Genomic DNA, 15576 nt, shown 5'->3' with positions numbered 1-15576 from the left:
AAATTAACAAACCAAAGTCATTCCTGAGCATTCCCATAGTATTAAGATTACCCTCCATAACTTATCTATTTTTATTAGATTATTGTTCCCCCTTCACTAGTTTCTATCACTAGGTCCCCTACATTCTACAGTATAAAATATTTATTTTACATTTTTCACAGAATTCGCATTAGTGGTAACATACAATATCTCTCTTTTTGTGCCTGGCTTATTTCGCTCAGCATTGTATCTTCAAGGTTCATCCATGCTGTCATATGTTTCACGAGATCGTTCCTTCTTACTGCCGTGTAGTATTCCATCGTGTGTATATACCACATTTTATTTATCCACTCATCTGTTGAAGGACATTTGGGTTGTTTCCATCTCTTGGCAATTGTGAATGATGCCACTATGAACATCAGTGTGCAAATATCTGTTCATGTCACTACTTTCAGATTTTCTGGGTATATACTGAGAAGTGAAATTGCTGGATCAAAGGGTAACTTGATATCTAGTTTTCTAAGGAACTGCCAGACTGACTTCCACAGTGGCTGAACAATTATACAGTCCCACCAACAATGAATAAGAGTTCCAATTTCTCCACATCCTCTCCAGCATTTGTAGTTTACTGTTTGTTTAATGGCAGCCATTCTAACTGGTGTGAGATGGTGTCTCATTGTGGTCTTAATTTGCATCTCTCTAACAGCTAGTGAAGATGAACATTTTTTCATGTGTTTTTTAGCCATTTGTATTTCTTCTTCAGAGAAATGTCTTTTCGTATCTTTTGCCCATTTTATAATTGGGCTGTCTGTACTATTGTCATTGAATTGTAGGATTTATTTATATATGCAAGATATCTGTCTTTTATCAGATACATGGTTTCCAAAAATTTTCCCGGTAAGTTGGCTGCCTTTTCACCTTTTTGACAACTGGTTTGGCTTTTAATAGCATTTGACCACTGGGCTCCCCATCCCACCCCACCCCCGGGCTTCTGTGACATCACACATCAGGTTCCCCCCTCCCCCACCTCCTGGGCAGTGCCTTCTCCTTCTCTAGCGGTGTGGGGGGGGCTCAAGTCCTCTGTTCTGCCCTTAAATGTTGATTCTTCACAGGGATCTCCCCTAAGACCTCAGCCCCTTCTCTGCCCATTTCCAGAACTAGTTCATTCATTCCCAAGGCATTCATTACTGTTTGCATTCAGATAGCTCCTATTTGGGTTTCCTGGGCTGCCATAACAAAATTCCACAAATGAGGCAGTGTAAAACAACAGGAATTTATTCTCTCACAGTTCTGGAAGCCAGAGATCTGAAAACAAGGTGTTGGCAGGCGTCAATGTTCCCTTCGAAGGCTCTAGGGGAGGAGCTTTCCTGGCCTCTTGCAGCTGCTGACGGCTCCAGGTGTCCTTGGCTTGTGGCTGCCTCACTCCCATCTCTGCCTCTGCTTTCACATGACCTTCCCCCTGCATCTTCTCCTTTTTGTCTTTTATAAGGACACTTGTCATTTGATGAAAAGCTCACCCAGTTAATCATCTCTTCTCAAGATTCTTAATTACATCTACAAGACACCCCCCCCCCTTTTTTTTCCAGATGCATTCATATTCAAAGATCCTGGGAACTAAGGTATGGACATAGCCTTTTAGGGGTCACCACTCAATCTGCGACAGCCCCCCCAAATGTTTCTCTCCTGAGCTCTAAAGCCATATAATCCACAGGCAAATCTGAGCCTCCCAGCTTCCAATCTTCTCTATGAGAGAGTCCCTCTCTATCTACCCAATCTTTGTCCCTTTCCTCCCACAGACATAGCGCTGTTAAGAGAACAGACCCTGGAACCAGACTGCATGGATTTGAATTCCAGCCCTGCTCACTGGTTGTGTGAATGTAGGCAAGTGACTTAAGTGCCTCACGTCTCATTTGTAAAATGCAGATAACAGTAACTTGTAAGACTGTTTTATGAGGCTTCAATGAGTTAACAGCTGTAAAGCACTTAGGACAGTCTGCCCCTAAATATTATTATTAATTGTGAAATGTCTAAACCATTTGTCAATATGTTAAGAAACTACTGTGCTATCCTCCCTGCTTTGCCTTTCCAAATTATATCTAGGCTTCAAGAAGCATGTTTCTTCCATGACTCCTCTTCCAGGAAGACTTCCCTGACTATATCCACTGATCTCCCTCCTACAACTTCTTTGGAATCTATACCACAGCTCAGTGCTTCAGGATGTAATCAGGTATTGGAGTGATGTGTGCCCATGTTTTATTTTGTTTCCATATCATAAACTCCCTCAAATAAGGCTGAGCTTCTAGTTGTGGCTCAATTATAGACTTACGACTGGATAATTGGGTTAAGACGTTGGCATCAGATTTATATTCATCATCATTTGAAGGCAGCAGCTAAAATCTGTGCAAGGTATGCTCCGAATTATGCTATGGCAATAAACAACCCCCAAATCTCTGTGGTTTTAAAACTACAAATGCTGATTTTTCTCTCACAGCATGTCTGTCTTGGGTCATCCTGGGGTTCCCTAGAACCCAGACTGCAGGGATTTGGACTAGCAATTAAATATTCAAAGCTGGAAGTGACACATCCCTTCGTTTTCATCTCAATGAGAATGAAAACTCATTGGCCAGAATTAGCCAACAGGCCGCAGCAAAACAAATGGATACAGGAAATGCCACATGAATATGTGCTTGGATGTGGAAAGATCTCATGTGAACAGATCTCATGTCTATCCAAGAAAATAAATCTTTTGGGGATCCAGAATGGAGAAAGATTGGCTGTTTTATTTTAGGAGGAGAAAGTAAGAAATACAGACCCTTAATGTATTAGTCATCTAATGCTGAATAACAAATGACCCCAAACTTAGCAGCTGCAAACAGCAAGCATTTATTACCCCACAGGGTGAAGCTTAGGTGGTCCTCTGTTTCAAGATCTCTCATGAAGAGAAGGCAAGGGCTTCATCCTCATTTAATGAGTTGACTGGAGAAGTATCTGCTTCTGAGCTCACTTGTGGGGCTGTTGGTGGAATTTGGTTCCTCAAGAAGACTGAAGACTTCATTTCCTCACGGGACGCTGTGCGGTGACTGCCTGCTGTTCCTTGCCATGTTAGCCTTTCCATAAGGCAGTTTAAAACATGGCAGCTGGATTCCCTTGGAGTGAGCAAATGAGAAGGTTATATTACAATATTAGATTGTAATCTTATCTCAGAAGTTATGTCTCATCACTCTTGCCATATTCTATACATTAGAAGTGAGTCACTAGATCCTGTCTACACTCAAGAGGAGGGGATTACCCAAGGGTCTGAATATCAGGAGGCAGGGATCTTTGGGGCTATATCAGAAACTAGTTTTCTATACCGAGAGAGGAAATTCTACATGATATTTAGTTGACACATTTTTCTTGAAAGCAAGTAGTCTATATCTGCCACAGTTCAAAACAGACTGGAAGAATGTACAAAAGATGTCTCTAATGGTCCCTGTTCACAAGAAGCTTACATTTTGCTGGGGAAAACAGGTTTCAGAGAAAAGAACCAAAAGGGGCCGGCATCAGAGGTTGTCCAACCAAATGGCTCACCCAGATCACCCAGTGGAATCCACCATCAATAAAACACATGTTTGCCTTCAGAGTTCCCATAAGCTTTTTGGTCCCTGACTATAAATCCTGAACAGATGATCAAGTGGTTCCATACTTCTGAGGAAACCCAACAACATGAAGAGACCAAACCTAATAAACTAAAAGAAGAAACTTGAAGATACAAGGTAACTTTAATAACACTAAAATTTTTATCCTCTGAGAAACAAGAAAAGGTACTGTAACCATGAAGCAAGGACAAGAAATGGAACATTCCAAGAGCAGCAATGACAAAAATTGGCAATGGAAATCAAAAATATGAAAGTAGAAATAAAAAACTCAAAAGAAGGATTGAAAGATAACAAGGAGAAATCTCCCAGAAAAAAGGACAAAACACAAAGAAATATAAAATAGGAAAGCAAAGATAAGAAAATAAGAGGACCAGTCCCAGAAGATCCAACATCTGAAAAACAGAAGATTCAGAGATAGCAGAAAGTAAAGGGTGGGAACCATCAAAGAAATAATTTAAGAAAATTTCCACAAACTGAAAAGTATTAATTTCTGGGTTTAAAAGACCTACCAAGTGCCCTGCACAATGAATTAAAATAGACCCAAACCAATTTACATCATCATGAAATTTCAAAGCACAGTGGGCAAAGAATCTTCTAGAAGCTCCTACAGAGAAAAATTAGTTCACATACAGGGATCAGGAATAAGAGTCCTTAATCAAGAATAAGTAGAGGCATACCTTAGAATTTCTGAAGTAAAATAATTTCTATCCTAGAATTCTATACCCTGCCAAACTATCAGTCAACTATGGGACTAGAATAAACACATTTTCAAACATATGAGACCCCCAAAATTTACTTCCTGAGGCAAATTGTATTTTTCAAAATTTGGCACATATTGCACAACTCATATGCTCTTTTAGAAACTTGCCACTTCCTCATCAAGGAGTGGAATCTATAGTTTCTCTTCTTGAACCTGAGTGAGCCTTTGTGATTGATTCAACTAACAGAGTAGGGCAGAAGTGATGTGATTTGTGATTTCCAAGGTTAGGTCATAAAAGGTGATAGCTGCTTCTTCCCGGCTCTCTCTCTCTCTCTCGGGATATGTATCTTTGAAGTCCTGAGCTGGTATTTAAGAAGTCTAGCTATGTTGAAGTTTCCTTGATGGAGAGACAAAATGGAGAAACTACCTGGAGATAGAGACAGATGCTCAAGAAGCCCTAGTTTTTTCAACCTTGGTGCTAGACCTGTGATTGGGGGAGGGTTTGAGATAACTCCAGCCCCTGCCATCATCTGACTGAACTTGTATGAGAGACCCCATCCCCAGCAAGAACCACCCAGCTGAGCCCAGTCATCTCCCAGAACCATGATATAATAATAAATGATTGTTGCCACTTTATGCCACTAAGTTTGGGCTGGTTTGTAACACAGCAATAGATAACTGGAATACCTCTAATACCTTTCTCAAAAAGCTACTGGAGGATGTGCACCACCAAAACAAGGGAGCAAACCAAGAAAGAGCACAGGAAATAAGAGATCCAAGAAGAAGAGGCAAAGGGAATCTCTTGGGTGATGATGAAGGAAGATTCCAAGATGAAAGCTTTGTGTCAGACACACAGGGCAACTGGTTCTGATTGGACCAGGTCACAAGGCTTCTTGATAAAATGGAGAGAATACCTGGTAAAGACTCCGGGGTCAAATTAGTGACAAGTGCCTAGAAAGCTAAGTGAAAAAAAAAATAGGGCAATAATCAACACCAAGAGAAACAAGAAGCAGTAAAGGAAAGAAAAAGTGGCCATAATTTGTTAGATGGCATAACTGAGATAGTCTTTGGTTGTACATGATAATATCAACCCTGAATTTTCCTGATTTTAAGGTGGAACTATATTGGGCGGATGATGCTGTTGTAAGGGCATGTGTATATCAGGAGCCATTGGGGAGGGAAGAGAGATAAATCCTCCACTTCCATAGTGGGAAGTCACTAAATAATGCATAAAACTGAAAAATTAATTTAAAAGTGGCAAAGTAAGTTGATTGGCCAATATGGTGGTAAATCGCAAGATAGCTAAAAAGGGTGGTAGTGGGTGGCTCTGGGAAGGGGGATTAGAAGAGGATGGAGGCAAGGAACTGCTGTTTTGTATAAAATGCCTGTACTCATAGACCTATTTGACTCTAATTCCCAATGACTGTACCCTCTAATCCCTTTCCTTCCTTTTCTTCTCCTTAGCACTTAACACTACCTGACATACTATGTATTGTCTTTGCTTGTTCCATGTATTCTCTGCTTCCACTCAGCTCCACATGGCAGTGATTTTTATCTGTCTTGTTCAACCAGCTGGCACATAGCAGGTGCTCAATAGAATGGAAGAATGAATGAATCAGGTGCATATGTAACTTTTTGTGGCCATTTAATTTAACTTTTTATTTGTTGAAATTTCAGACTTATCAAAAAGTTGTGAGAATAAAACAAAGAATTCCATTTCTCTAAGCTCCCCAAATGTTAATTTTGCATTTTAGCACTCATATTTTATTCTCTCTCCTTTTTAAATCAGCATCTCTCTCTCTCTTTCATCTCTATCTCTATCATCTATCTATCTATGTAATCCATCCATCCATTTAATCTATCTATCTAATCTATCTAATCTAATCTATCAATCATCTATCTATCTATTCCTTTGAACCACTGAGAGTAATTAATAGATATGATGGACATTTAACCCTATATACTTCAGAGTGTTTCCTAAAAACAGGGCATTCTCTTACATAAACACAGCCCAATTATCAAGATCATCCAACAACATCAATAGAGTATTAAGATCTAATCTTCTAACCTTATTCAGACATCACCAGTTGTCCTAATAATGTTCTTTATAGCAAAAGAAGATCCTGGCTCACATTGTATTTGGTTGTCTTGTCTTTTTTGTCTCTTTTACTCTGGAATGGTGATTCAGTCTTTATTTGAGCTGCTTGACATTAACACTTTCAAAGAATGCAAGTCAGTTATTTCATAGAATGCCCTTTAATTTGGACATGATTAGACTCAAATTATTCAAATTATGCATTTTGACAGGAAGTTCCCAGAAGTTATGTTGTGTCCTTCTCAGTACATTGTATCAGGAGGCATGTGATGTCAACTTGCTCCACTTTTAGTATTCTTAACTTTGATCACTTGCTTGTCTACCAGTTTGCTCCTGTATAAAGTTACTATTCTCACCTCTAAAATGAACAATTGTCTGTGGGAAGCTACTTTGATACTATGTAAGTCTCCTTTTACTCCTCAAATTTTCATCCATGAATTTCAGCACCCCCTGTTGGTTCTTGTATGTTTTTTTTGATGGCTTCCCAATGGCATGCATTTATAACTTTGACAAAAATAAGAACTAAAAATGCAATTTTGCACCCAGCCCCAAGATCATGTCTTTTTAAAAATTCAGTTTTATTGAGATATATTCACACACTATACAATCATCCATGGTGTACAATCGACTGTTCACAGTACCATCATATAGCTGTGCATTCATCACCCCAATCTATTTTTGAACACTTTCCTTACATCAGAAAGAATTGGAATAAGAGTAAAAAATTAGAGTAAAAAAGAACACCTAAATCATCCCCCCCATCCCACCCTATTTTTCATTTAGTTTTTGTCCCCATTTTTCTACTCATCCATCCATACACTGGATAAAGGATAAACACAAGGTTTTCACAATCACACTGTCACCTCTTGTAATCTACATTGTTATACAATCATCTTCAAGAGTCAAGGCTACTGGGTTGGAGTTTGGTAGTTTCAGGTATTTACTTCTAGCTATTTCAATACAGTAAAACCTAAAAGGTGTTATCTATATAGTGCGTAAGAATGTCCACTAAAGTGACTCTCGACTCCATTTGAAATCTCTCAGCCACTGAAGATTTATTTTATTTCATTTCATTTCACCTTCCCCTTTTGGTCAAGAAGATTTTCTCAATCCCACGATGCCAGGTCCAGATTCATCCCCGGGAGTCATATCCCACGTGGCCAGGGAGATTTACACTCCTGGGAGTCAGGTCCCACATAGGGGGGAGGGCAGTGAGTTCACCTGCTGAGGTAGCTTAGAGAGAGAGAGGGCCACATCTGAGCAACAAAGAAGCACTCAGGGGGAGACTCTTAGGCACAATTATAAGCAGGTTTAGCCTCTCCTTTGCAGTAACAAGCTTCATAGGGGCAAGCCCCAAGACAGAGGGCTCAACACATCAAGCCGTCAGTCCCCAATGAGAAAATCAGCAGCAATCCAGGTGAGGAAGCCCAACACCTCTGCATCCTCCCCCAGCTCCTCGGGGGCACTGAATATATATTTTTATTCTCCACCCAAATTACTTTGGGATGTGTTGCTATTTCACTCTAACCTATGCAGACCTACCATATCTCACTTCCTATTCAAAGTTCCCAAGATCATAGTTTTTAAATATCATTCTCCAATGAAAGAAACAGGGCTCCTGGGAGAAATGGCTAGTTCTAGGACTGGGCAGCAAAAATGCAAGATGAATCTGGAGCATCTCGTAGTACCAGAAAGTAAGAAAGTTCTCAAGAAACAAAAGGATGGGGGCATGTCCAAGGGAAACAAGACATCCTAAAGGAACACCCAGTGACCAAAGCTGGAACATTTTGAGCAACAAAATAAATAATTTAGTATTGGATTATAATCCAAAGAATAGAATAAATATACATGAGTCCAAATCAATGTAAATACATGATTCAATAAATAAGTAAATGGGAGAGAGGAGGCAAATATTCTTTACAAAAGAATTCTAAATAATATTTGTAAATACTCCCCCCTCCAGGAGATGGAGCTTAAACTCTTCCTTTAAACCCTGTCCTCAAGTGTACGTTGGACTTAGTGACTTGCTTCTAATGAATAGAGCATGGAAAGGGAAAAACTAGTACTTTTTAGTGGAGAAAACTGGCAGATATCACCTTAACCGAGCGATCAAGTCAACATTGTAAATGATAAGTCGTGCAGATGACAGGTACCCCCGATCTGCACCTCTGTAGTCTTCTTCCCCAAAAAACTACAACTCCAGTTGTGCTGGTTTGTATGTATTATGGCCCCCAAAATGCCATTATCTTTGATGCAGTCTTGTGTGGGCAGGAAACTATTGGTGTTGATTGACTTGGAGAGTTTTGATTGGATGTTTCTGTGGAGATGTGATTGCGCAACTGGGCGAGATCTTTCATTGGATAATTTCCATGGAGGTGTGGCCCCGCCCATTCAGCATGGGCCTTGACTAGTTTACTAGAGCACTATATAAGCTCAGACAGAAGGAGCGAGCTTGCTACAGCCAAGAGGGACACTTTGAGGAACACACAGGTGCTGAGAGAGGAGCTGCAGATGAGAGATAGTTTGAAGACAGCCGTTGAAAGCAGATTCTTGCTCCATAGAAGCTAAGGGAGGACAAACACCCCAAGAGTAACTAAGAGAGACATTTTTGAGCAACTGCAGCCTAGAGAGGAACGTCCTGGGAGAAAGCCATTTTGAAACCAGAACTTGGAGCAGATGTCAGCCACATGCTTTCCCAGCTAACAGAGGTTTTCTGGACCCCATTGGCCATCCTCCAGTGAAGGTACTCTTTGTTGATGGACACTTTATGGCCTTAAAACTGTGACTGTGTAACCAAATAAACCCCCTTTATAAAAGCCAATCCATTTCTGGTGTTTTGCATCCTGGCAGCATTAGCAAACTGGAACACCAGTCTGAGCTTGAGAAAACAACAGGCAAGCCCAAATTGAGGGACATTCTACAAAATGCCTAGCCAGTACCCCTAAAAGTTATCATGGTCATGAGAAACAAAGACTAAGGAACTGCCACAGTCCAGAGACGACTAAAGAATCAAGAAGACTTAAATCTCAGAAAAGGACGTTAGTGGAAAAACCAGTGAAATGTGACTCAAGCATGGAATTTAGTTAATAGTACTGTACCAATGCTGTTTTCTTAGTTTTGACAAATATTCCCTGGTTATAGATAATGTTAACATTGGGGGAATCTCAGGAAGGGTATACAGCCACTCTATTATCTTTGTCCTTTTTTGGGGAAAAATCTTCCAAAATTAAATTATTTTAAATTTATTACATAAATATTATATAACATTTAATATAAACATATATAATATTTAATATATAAATATATAATATTTATATATAATATAGCTATTATAAATATTTAATATTTAATATATAGCTATATAAAATTATTCCAAAATTAAAAGTTTATTTAAAAAAATGAAAAATAAACCAATATTGAGCCAGCATTGGTCAATGACATTCAGACTTGGATCCCAGATCTGGAAGGTCAAGTATGGTGATTTAAATAAATTTACTTACCACCGTTTCTTGACTGCTTATTAAGGGCTGGTTGCTGTGCTAAGTGCTTGATTTAATCAATCCTTACAGCAACCGGTGAGGTAAGGACTCTGGTTTCCATTTTTACACGGCGAGGCAGAGGTTTGGAGGAAGGAGAAGCATTTTTTTCCCAAAAGCTTGCAGTTAGGAAGTGCCGGGGCTAAGATTTGAACCCAGATCTACCTGGAGATTTAGGCTCCAGCTCTTTTTTTGCCTTTTGACGTTTGCATGGCGCCGGCTGCTCTGCCATGTTTCGCCTCGAGTGACAGCCATATTCCAGCTGTAACTCCACTCTCAGGTGTCTACACTGCAACCTGCAGGTGTCTGGGTTATCAGATTTGGTTTTGTCATTTACATCACCCAAAGAATTTAGTGCCCATTCCTGACGGGTGTCCAGACCAGAAGGCAGCGATGAAACGTCTTTTGGCTGATCCATTCTTGAAACTCAACATGACTGGATTAGTTGGTAATTGTTTTAGCAGCCAAATGCATGCGATTTGCAGTTATTTATTCAGGGCAGTTGTTTCAGAGCTGCTAGCCCTGTTCAATTGAATAACATTCTCAGAGGCAGTGTGGCGATACTGCTGATGATTGATAAATTAAATCCCCAGCTGGCGGATATTAAAGATGAGAACCAGTGGCCAGGGCTGGTTTTGGTGACTTGCTGTTAAACTGCTTCTGTCTGAGATGCTAATAAGATTCTAAATCTTCCAAGTGGGTCAGCTTTAGTGATTTGGATTAGTGGTGGGGCAGGGAGCTACCTAATGTAGTCATTTGAGAAGCCTCCTATGATGACTTCGTGTCCACTCATCCCCATTTTTCTTGGTGATTTGTGAGATTCCGGTATTAGAGATTCATACCTGTGGCTGAAGACTTTTTATTCCTCTGCAAAGTGGATCCATAAGTGTAGTGCGTCTGTAGTTAAGTCATTCTTTAGCATGAATGTGTTTAGTTCTTTCTAGAAAAAAGTGATTGAGCAATTGGGAGGTTAGAGGACTTGAGAAGATTCCAAGGGTTAGAGAGAAACCCCAACATGTCAAACTTCATTGTCAGGCAAGCCTTGGGAATTCCATTTAGTTATTTTTTTTTTAAATGTAGACACTTCTGCCTCCTGCGGGGAGCAGGTGTTTGGAAATGTGCATAGGCATCTTTGGCTGTCACATCGCTGGGGAGCTACTGACATTAGTGGACAGATTCTGGGGATGCTAAACAACCTGCAATGCAAAACTGTCCCACCCAAAATGCCAATAATGCCCCCATTGACAACTCTGGAGAAAGCCAAGAATAGGATGGTACGTTTGCCCGTTTCCAGAACCATGACTGCCAAACCTGACTGCATCCCAAGGGAGTGATTTCAAAATCTGGATTCCCAGGCCCCACTCCAGACCTGCTGAATGGGATAAAGCCAAGGAATCTGAATTTTTACAAAACTTTTCATTTGACTCGGATATGTGGCTTGCTCATCTGCTGTTTTGGGATAGATTAGGGCATCACAGAGGACTGTGCTTCGTTCTCTGCAAAAGGGAAGCCAGGGTTTGCTATGACGGCTTCACGGTCTTGGTGCCCGAAAAGAATTATCACTGATCACCCTGACAAGCTGTGTTTCATGGGTTGTACATTCAGAAGCATTACTGAAGAATAACACAGAAAAGTGCATAAATCCTAGGTGCAGAGCTCAATGAAAAATTCACCAAGTGAACATACCCCATGAACCACCACCTAGAAGAAGCTTCCAGAAGTCTCCCTTGCACCCTTGCTGGTTACTGCTCCTAGCCAAGAGTAACCACTACCTTGATCTCTAACAGCACAGATTAGCTGTGCCCATTTTTGAATGGGAATTAGACACTATGTTCTATTTTGCATCTGGCTTTTCTATTTCAGCATCGTGTGTGTGCGATTTGCCTGTGGACAAGTCTGTAGCTGTAAATCACCCATTTGCTCTGCTGCAGAGCACCCCATGTGTGAACGTTCCATACTCATCTATTCTGTTATTGATAGATGTTTGAGAAGTTTCCAGTTTGGGGCTAGTATGCTTAGTGCTGCTGTGCAAATTCTAGACCAAGTCTCTCAGTGGACATATATCCTCATTTCTCCTAGATATATACTCAGGAGCATCACTGCTGGACCATAGGGTATTTGAATGTTTAGCTTTGGTAGAAATGGCCAAACAGTTTTCTAAAGTGGTAGCACCAGTTTACACTCCAGTCAACAGGATGTGACAGTCAGGGTGGTCTCAAATCCATGTCCAAGACCCTGGGTAAGGGTCTCTCTCAGCCTCTGTGTTCTCAGCTATAAAATGGGGCTGCTCTGAGGACTCAATGGAAGACAATCAACTTTACCTTGGTAGGGACTGAATCAATGAGAGGTCACTTTTCTTTTACTGAAAAGCTCCAGAGTCTTTAGAAATCTCTGTAGGTAATGCACATACTATAAAATTCAGTCATCCTCTAACAAAACAAAACAAAAAACTCAATCATCTACTCAGGAAGATAATTTAAAACAACTCTCATGTAAGTTCACCTCATATGGTGCAACTTTCTCATATGACTGGTTTCTTGCAAATGAAATTACTTTTTGTTTCATAGTTGCTTTCATGTTCACTTATTTTTATAAAACAGCTTTATTGAGATGTAATTCACATAGCATGCAGTTCACCCATTTAAAGCATACGATTCATTGTGGGTTTTGTTTTTTGTTTTTTGTTTTGTATTATTCACAGAGTTGTGCAGCCATTACAAGGTCAATTTTAGAACATTCTGTCACTTCGGAAAAAAAAAAAAAAACCTGTGCCCTTTAGCAATCACCTTCTATTTCCCCATTTCTCCCAACCAGCCCTAAGCAACCACTAATCTACTTTTTTGTCTCTATAGATTTGCCTGATTTAGCAAGTAGCTATAGAGCAAATGGAATAATATTCGTTACATGGATATAACACAATTTTGTTTATCCACTTGTCCCTTGACGGACATTGGGCTCTTTCCACATTTTGCTGTTGTGTATAATGCCACTATGAACATATATGTACAAGTTTTTTTGTGGACATGTTTCCATTTCTCTTGTATATATACTTAGGAGTGGGATTCCTGGGTCATATAGTAACTCTTCATTTAATCATTTGAGAAACTTCACGTTTGCCTTTGTGATATGTCAAAATTTCAAGTACAAAGGTCAGTGATATTTGGTGAGTGGTCTGTGAGACCCCAACCCCACACACCCCATCTCCTTGCAGCTCCAGTCACTGCTTGGTTTAATCTTATTGGCCACATCTTGATAAATTAGAAAATCTCAAAGCCTTTAGGCAAACCCTAAAGGCCGGCCCAGAATGGGGAATTTATATAAAGATGGAGCATCTTTCTAGAATGTTCCAAATGAACCCAAATACTCAAGTGTGGGAAGTTAAGTAGGACTCAAGTAGCCAAGGCTTGAAAATATATGTGCCTTCGTCCTCTTCCCTTTCCACCTCCAGCCCGGTCTGCAATGGGTTTCTTGGTACAACCAGCGAGGAAGACAGTTCGGCGCCATCTTGTAAACCCAAAGCTATGCATATCCTATGACCCAGCAATTTCCACACTTAGGGATAATCTTACAGAAATGCTTGCTTATTGCACCAGGGATAGCTGAGGCAGTAATGTTTAATAGCTCCTGTAGGTGGTTGAATCATGTCCCCCATAAAAAGCGTGTTCAGGTCTCAACTCCTGGGCCTGTGGGGATGAACCCGTTTGTACTCACACTGAAAGAGGGTGGGCTTTCATCCACCACAGCTGATATCCTTATAAGCAAAGGAGACTGGACACAGAAGAGAAGCAATAGGAGAGGCTGGAAGCTGGAAGTCAACAGAACCCAGAAGAGGATGGAGAGGATGCCACCATGTGCATCGCCATGTGACAGAAAAATCAAGGAATTCCAAGGATTGCCAGCCAGCCAGAAGATACAACCCTGGGAGGAAGGAAGCCTTCTAGCCTCCGAAACTGTGAGCCCATCAGTTGTGGTTTGTTAAGCCAACCCAATGTATGGTAGTTTTTTTAGCAGCCAGGAAACTAAAATAGCCCCCTACTGGACACAAACTAAATGTCCATCAGCAGAATAATGGATAAACCAATTGTGGCAGATTCACGCAATGAAATACTATATAGCAATGAAAATTAATCAAGTACAGTTACATGCGACAACAGATAACTCTTAAAGATTTAATATTGAGCAAAAGAAGGCAGACAAACAAAACATACGGCATCATTCCATTTATATACCATTTGACAAAAAGCAAAGCAAAACTTTATTGTTTAGGAATGCATAATGATGTAGTAAAAATATAAAGAAAAGCAAGGATATTAGCATAAAATTTGGATTCGTGGTTAGATCTGGAGGGAAGAGGCAAGTATGTATGTTTGTGTGTGTGCAGAGGTGGGAGGGTGTTTATGGGGAGCTGGCAATGGTCCTGGATGGGGGCTTTTGAGTGTTAGTTTCACAGTGATTTCTTAACCTGTGTATTTAAGTTTTTATGCGTTTTTCTGTGTGTGTGTGTGTGTGTGTGTGTGTGTGTGTGTGTGTGTGTGTGTTTCTCCATTTCACTATCTAACACGGAGGATGGGAAATAAAGGTATACGACCCAGAAGCCCTATCCAGCCAGCTAGAATCTGGTTAGTTATTTGCTCCTAGGACTTAAGCTTTCCTACCTCTGGGATTCAGAGGTGGGGTGAACCCTTTATTCCAGCTTGCAGGGCCCCTGTGATTTGAAATTTTCCAAGAAGTACCCCAAACTATTTTTTCCACTTTAAAAAAAGTCTTTTGTTACATAGACCCAATTTGTTTAGAGATTGACTAATTGCGCCTCTAGATACGTATCCCTTTCTTTAAGTTCCTTCCTTGCTCCTGTCATCCTTTTGCAAGATGCTGGGAGCGTCTGGTTGTCTGCAACAGAAATGGGACCGGTGGGAAACAGGGTTTCCTCTGAAGGCCGCCTGAGGGAAGGGGGAGTCTGTCCCAACTTCCCCCTGTCTTCTTCCGATCATCCAGCCAAATTCGGGGGCGCCCCGTCCCCCAGCGCCTCTACCCTCGGTCCCGGGCCATCTTGAGCCTGCGCCCTGGGTGGGTTTTTCTCCCGTGAAACTCACCAATTGCTCTGCTCCTCTTTGGAGAGTCGCTGGCCAGCGGTTCAGACCTTAGAGCTCTCCCCCCCTCTCCCTTCCTTCCTCTTTCCCATCCCTCCACACCGGTCTTATTTTAGCAAAATCAAGAGGAGGAGGAGGAGGCATGGGGTGGGGAGTGGAGGTGCTGGGCGTTGCAGTTTCCAGGAGCAGCTATTGAGTGGTTAAATCAACGGCGCATACCTCTTCCCCCCACCCCACCCCCTTTTTTTTTTCCTGTTGGGAATTTTCAGGATTTCATTGCTACCATTTAACCCCAAGATGCGCCACGGTTGAGCGGAACGCTGCGCGCACACAAACACTCCCTCCTGAGCAAAAACTGCAGCCGCTGGTGATTCAGGAAGGAAAAAAAAAATAATACCCAGGTCCCTGCGACTTCAAGACACCTTTAAAAACCTCCGGAGCGTCCCCTCCCCCTTCCCCTCCTCCCTTTCCCGTTGATATTCTTTATTTTTTAAATTTCATCTTTCGGCTGCAGATCTTTGAGCATTTTCAGCATTTT

The 15576-nt window shown here is 41.0% G+C and overlaps 1 protein-coding gene across 10 annotated transcripts in view; it reads left to right on the top strand.

Moving 5' to 3' along the window:
- Positions 1–15576, top strand: part of CACNA1A (calcium voltage-gated channel subunit alpha1 A) — a 322216-nt gene that overhangs the window by 76107 nt on the left and 230533 nt on the right. The window lies entirely within an intron of this gene.

Source organism: Choloepus didactylus, chromosome 25, assembly GCF_015220235.1.
Source record: "Choloepus didactylus isolate mChoDid1 chromosome 25, mChoDid1.pri, whole genome shotgun sequence".
NCBI classification, from domain to species: domain Eukaryota; kingdom Metazoa; phylum Chordata; class Mammalia; order Pilosa; family Megalonychidae; genus Choloepus; species Choloepus didactylus.
This window is presented reverse-complemented; position numbering and strand designations above follow the sequence as displayed.